We start from the raw sequence: 6,084 nt of genomic DNA, 5'->3' as shown, positions 1-6,084 counted from the left end.
AACATGCAAGTTTTTGAGAATGGTCAACTGTTACGATGAAGATAAGCCAGATGGGTTGTAAAAGAGATTTTTTCCATATATGTTCCTTCGAATTGGCTTGACGTGGCAACGGAGCAGTGAATTGCTCATTTATTACTTCCAAAGAGAGTATGATCTGCTGGAGAATTCCACTGGTGGCTGAAGTATATTTTCCAAGGTGGTTCGAATCCCTAATTGTAATTCAGAAGTTTAAATATTAATATAAGACAGAAATATTGTGGAAATGAATTTCTAATTAATATTATTCGGTAGATAATTTCATGGCATTAATTTTTTAAAGATGATTTCCGGCATATGTCTGCCGCAGCTACGAGTTACGTAGTCCAATCGGTCAAAAGCAACAACGTGTTAATGATTCTGAGCAGTGTTCGAAGCTGTTTGAGTGTAATAAACCTGAATTTTTGCGTCGAAATGTTCAATGGATGAATTATGGCTCCATCATTTCTCTCCGGAAATCAATCGACAGTCAGCTGAGTCGACTGCACACGATGAACCGAATCCAAAGCGAGAAAAAACACAACAGTCAACTGGCAAGGTTATGGCAGCAGTATTCTGGGATGCGCAAGGTATAATATTCATTGATTACCTCCAAAAGGGTCAGACCATCAACAGCAATTATTATATAGCGATATTGGATCGTTTAAAGGATGAAATCGTTAGAAACGGCTCCATTTGAAGAAAGAAAAAGTGCTGCTTCACCAAAACAATGCGCCGTGTCACAAATCAATGAAAACAATGGCAAAATTGCATGAATTAGGCTTCGAATTGCTTTTGCATCCACTGCATTAGCCAAATTTGGCCTCCAGCGACTTTTTTCTGTTCTCAGACCTCAAAAAAATGCTCGCTGGAAAGAAATTTAGCCCCAATGAGAACCTAATCGCCAGAACTGAGGCCTTTTTTGAAGTGAAAGGTAAATCGTACTACAAAAAGGCTATCGAAAAGTTGAAAGATCGCTATAATCGCTGTATCGTCCTCGAAGGCAACTATGTTGAATAATAAAATCGAATTTTGCCAAAAAATGTGTTTTACAATGATAGACCGGGGACTTTTCAATTGGGCTGTTATTATTGACAGTTTGTATTTTTTTTTTCTTTCATTGAAGGCATCGACTGCTATGGTCATTAGCCTCTAACCTAACCATCACTGGACATGTACAACATCCATGACCTAGCCAGGATTCGAACCCGGTACCTTCGGCACCACAGTCGACATCTCTGTCCACTGCACTACCGAGGCAGTCAGTACGTATTTTGTTAAATCATTTGTATGGCAACGTATGGCATCGTTAACGTCTATGTTTTTTTTTTATTATTTTTTTTTTATTTTTATTTCATTTTTTTTTTATTTTTTTTTATTTTGTTTCCATTTTTATTATGGCTGTCTTTGAATCGTATTTCTGTTGTGAGACTAACAGGTGAGCTTCTTAGAAGTGAGCCTCTGTCTCTTTATTTCAGTTTATTTGTATAATATTATTTGAAGTGTTCATTTTGTTTTTATAGTATGTAACGATTCAACGGACCGTATATAATTTTGCCCAGCTCATGTTTAAGAAACGCCACTGATCCCCGATGTAATTTATCGAACACTATCGATTCCCATTTTTAATACAGAGAGTGCGCGGAGATTGCCGTTCAATGTGGAAATTTTTCAGATTTCAGCTGAAAGAGGATTACTTTTGATTTGAGGACTGATTGAAAACAGGTGGAGAGTGAGTGTGATATTTTTTGGTGGCTTTACGTATGGTTGAGTACCTTAATATTAGATATTGAATATTACCTAATTATTTCTTTGAATAACAGTAATTCTATCTAACGATTTGATATCTGATAGTTTAATTTGATATTCCATTGTCTCTTTTCTTTTTTTCTCTTAACACACAGTAGTGTGTAAGGATTTTTTTTTTCTTCTTTCTTTTGAGAGCCGCCAGGAAGTACATATTCCCTTTCTTGCTGTAATTAACTCTAAATTTCATTCAAATTAAATAAATTTCCTTCTTATAATAACTCTCGGATCATATGTACATTTTTTTTATTCTTTGTATTTAATTGTTTCTTATAACATAAGTTTTTTTCACTTTCCGGAAAGTATTCAATAAGTAACTCATTTTTATATAATAGTTTATAATTTCTGTCAATTCCAAATTTTATACAATACTTTTGATACTATTTTTCCAAATTCAACCAGAACATTTTTATCTCCGACAATTGTACAAATCTAATTTCCTGAATTTTTCTCTCCACGCATGCTCAAGCAACCATTTTGATACGAAGAAGATTCCACAATTTCCGTACAAGTTCCTAACCAGGCTGCACTGAATCTGCATCCTGATCAAGGTTACACAGAAACCTTCATCTAATATTTGGACGAAATACTGCAAGTGCCGTTGAGTTTCACTCCAGGCGAGCATCCACCAAATTGGAACCCGAGATTCGAATTTCTTTTCACCACTTCGATCCAAGAGCAATATTCTGATATCAAGCAACTATCAAAATTGAGAAACAAGATCTACCAAGTGAGATATCAAAATTCATCTTTCGATAACCTACTTATTCCAAATTCTGTCTGGAGACCTAATATCCGAATTGTAAGATCAGTGAAATTTTCATCATTTGTAAATGTTCTGAGTTCATTTTTTTTCTCAGCCTTCAGCAATATTTTTTTTTTTGTAAATTCTGAATTTATTTTTTTTCAGCCTTCAGCAATATATATTTTTTTTAATAGTTTTAATATATTTGTAAAATTTAATTCGTTTTATTTCTTACCACTAAGCAAGATCTCTCTTATCTATCTTCCGTTTCTCTTACTTAACTTCATATTTTTTTTTTTAACATCTCTATTAAAATTTTTTTGAGAAATTTCATTTTTATGAAATTTGGTTTACTTTAGTAAGCCTGGCGCCCAACAATTAATTAGTCAAGTTTAACAAGTTCATTTGGTGCCCACACCCTCACCGTATCAACTGAGCAGCCGACAGGCATACGTGTGATTTCACTTTACACAATTGGCGCCCAACGTGGGGCCCTCAAGGGATGCGTTGGCTTGACATAATTTTTTTTCTTTTCTAAATCTTGCTGAGTGGAAGTTTTTTGTTATACATTTGATCCGACAGAATTTGGTACATTTTTATTCAGTATTAATATTTTTTCGTATTCACATTTCTATACCATATTGAACGACCATCGTTCGCTTTAAATTCAATTCTCTTATTATATATTTTCGCTTTTTTACACTAATTTCTGTTACTGATTTCTATAAGTTGGTAAAGTATGAATCCCAATCATTTGAAGGCCTATGAATTGGTCTATGAAATTAAAATTCGCGGCGTTGAACCAACTGCCGATGTTGAAAGTAAGAGGAAAGTTTTGAGAGGGCTTTTGAGCCAAGAAAAGGCAAATCGTAGTTTTTATATCGTAACAAATCCCTATACTCATGACCAGGATGTAACTGAAATGAAAGAAACTATTAAAGATCTTAAAGATATTATTTCTAAATTCGGTGGAACTAAAGATGATCCTATCTTTCATAGAGTATCGAGTCGTTTAGCTCATTTGTCGAATCGTTTGGCCATGCTTGTTGCTGAGGAGGATGCCGAGATCTTGGCAAAGAAGGAAATTCAGTATGAGGTGTTAGAGTTAGAGGCAGATCTCGATTTAAAAATTTCTCCAGCTAGAACTTCTACTCCAACTGAGAAGAATGCTCCTGTCAACTATGCTAGTCCTTCGAATAGTAGGTTCGTTCCTCCCTATAAATGGAATATTTATTTCACAGGTTCTGTTAAGGATGAGTCAGTTACTTCATTCTTGGAAAAGGTGGAACTATTGAGACAAGCTAGAGGTGTGTCCGAACAGGAGTTATTTCAGTCCGCTTGCGATCTGTTCAGAGGTTCTGCGTGGACGTGGTTTGTGAATAATAGATGCAAGTTTCAAAATTGGGGTGAATTGGTCAAGGAGTTGAAAAAAGATTTCCTTCCATACTTTTATGAAGAAGATTTGGAGCAAGAAATCAATTCCAGAACTCAAGGTTGTAATGAGCGAGTTTCTTTGTATATTTCTTCAATGGAGGGTCTTTTTAACAGGTTAACTGTCAAGCCAGATGAGGAGATCAGAGTTAGGAAAATTCGCCGAAATTTGTTGCCTTTTTATATTTCAGGTTTAGCGTTGTATAGTCCCAAGACTGTGAGTGAGTTGTCTGAACTTTGCAAAAAGTTGGAAGAGTCTCGAATATGGGCTGATCGCTACAGAGCCCCTTCGAATCATGATACTGGCCTATTGGAACCAGATCTCAGCAGACCCTTGCCTGAATCAAACTTTTCATCCCCAAGTCACCGACCAAATTTTCAAAAAAATAATATATCTACTAATATATCTATAGTATCTAATTCTCGATGTTGGAACTGTGGTTTAACTGGTCATAATTATCCTCAATGTCGAAAACCTAGAACTGTTTTTTGTTATGGTTGTGGTCTAAAAAATACCGTTAAATCTAGGTGTAATAATTGCAATTCAAAAAACGTAAATCGGGGTGGCGAAAAACTGAACGTCGTCACCAGTCGAGAAACCAAAAGTTCAGTAAATCGGCCATCAGCCAGTCACACTTCAACCCAATCGAAGGGGAGAAAAAACACTCAGAACCAGTAGAACTTTCATCATCTCGCCCATCCTCTGTAAATATGAATCCTCTTTTCGTCATGAAACCTAACGATAACCGCCCTTATCTCAATGTCGAGGTCTTTGATCAGAAAATTCTCGCTCTCGCCGATACTGGCAGCACATCTTCTATTTTAGGTTCCGCAGGGTTTGCTCTTCTTCAAAGATATAATATTCCGATACAGTATGAGTCCCCAATTAATGTTACAACTGCTGATGGTAAACCTCAAGATTTCCTAGGGTATATTTTGGTTCCTATTTCACTTGAAGGTGTCGTGAGGCAGTTAAAAATTTTAATAATTCCATCTGTTACTCATAATCTCATTTTAGGAATGGATTTCTTCAAATTGTTCGGTATTGAAGTTAAGTTTTCTGATCTTTCCTATTCTCTCGATTCCTCCGTGTGTACAATTAATGCCATTCAACCATTTTCTAAATTAACACCCTCTCAGAAAAATGATCTTCAGAATATAATAAAATGTTTCGAATATATCGCTCCTAAAGATAGGATAGGTCGTACTCCCTTAATAACTCATCATATCGACACCGGAAATGCTAAACCTATTGTCCAACGACAATATCCCTTATCTCCTGCTATGCAGACTCATTTAAATAAAGAAATCGACGAAATGTTGAAACTAAAGGTAATTCAACCTTCTCAATCTCCTTGGTGTAGCCCTTTATGGTTAGTTCCAAAACGTTCGGGGGAATATCGCGTATGTTTTGACGGTAGAAAGTTAAATGAAGTAACGGTGGATGATACGTATCCTATGCCTCTAATAGATGGTATACTTAATAAACTAAGGGATGCTAAATATCTCTCATCAATTGACTTAACGAAAGCTTTTTTCCAAATTCCGTTGGATAGATCTTCCTGTGCGAAAACCGCTTTTGCAGTGCATGGACGTGGTTTGTTTGAATTTGTCGTTTGTCCGTTTGGATTAAAGAATAGTCCAAAAGCAATGTCTCGTTTAATGGATAAGGTAATAGGACCTGATTTAGCGCCGTATTGTTTCGTTTATCTCGACGATATAATTATAGCTACTCCTACATTCGAACTCCACATCGAAGTTTTGGAGGAAGTATATCAGCGACTTAAGAATGCTAATCTTACTGTAAACTTAGATAAATGTGAATTTTGTCGTCCATCTCTTGTCTATCTCGGTTTTGTAGTTGATGAACATGGTTTACGAACTGATCCAGAAAAGGTTTCCGCGATAGTAAATTATCCAACACCTAAAAATACAACTGAAATTAAACGTTTAATAGGTCTTGTCAGTTGGTACCGTCGTTTCATTAGGGATTTTTCATCTATTTGTTCCCCAATTTCAGATCTCTTACATGGTAGGAAGAAAGGACAACCGATAGTCTGGACTCCGGAAGCCGAAGTAGCTTTCAC

Source organism: Harmonia axyridis, chromosome 7 (genome assembly GCF_914767665.1).
Source record: "Harmonia axyridis chromosome 7, icHarAxyr1.1, whole genome shotgun sequence".
In the NCBI taxonomy this organism is placed as follows: domain Eukaryota; kingdom Metazoa; phylum Arthropoda; class Insecta; order Coleoptera; family Coccinellidae; genus Harmonia; species Harmonia axyridis.
This window is presented reverse-complemented; position numbering follows the sequence as displayed.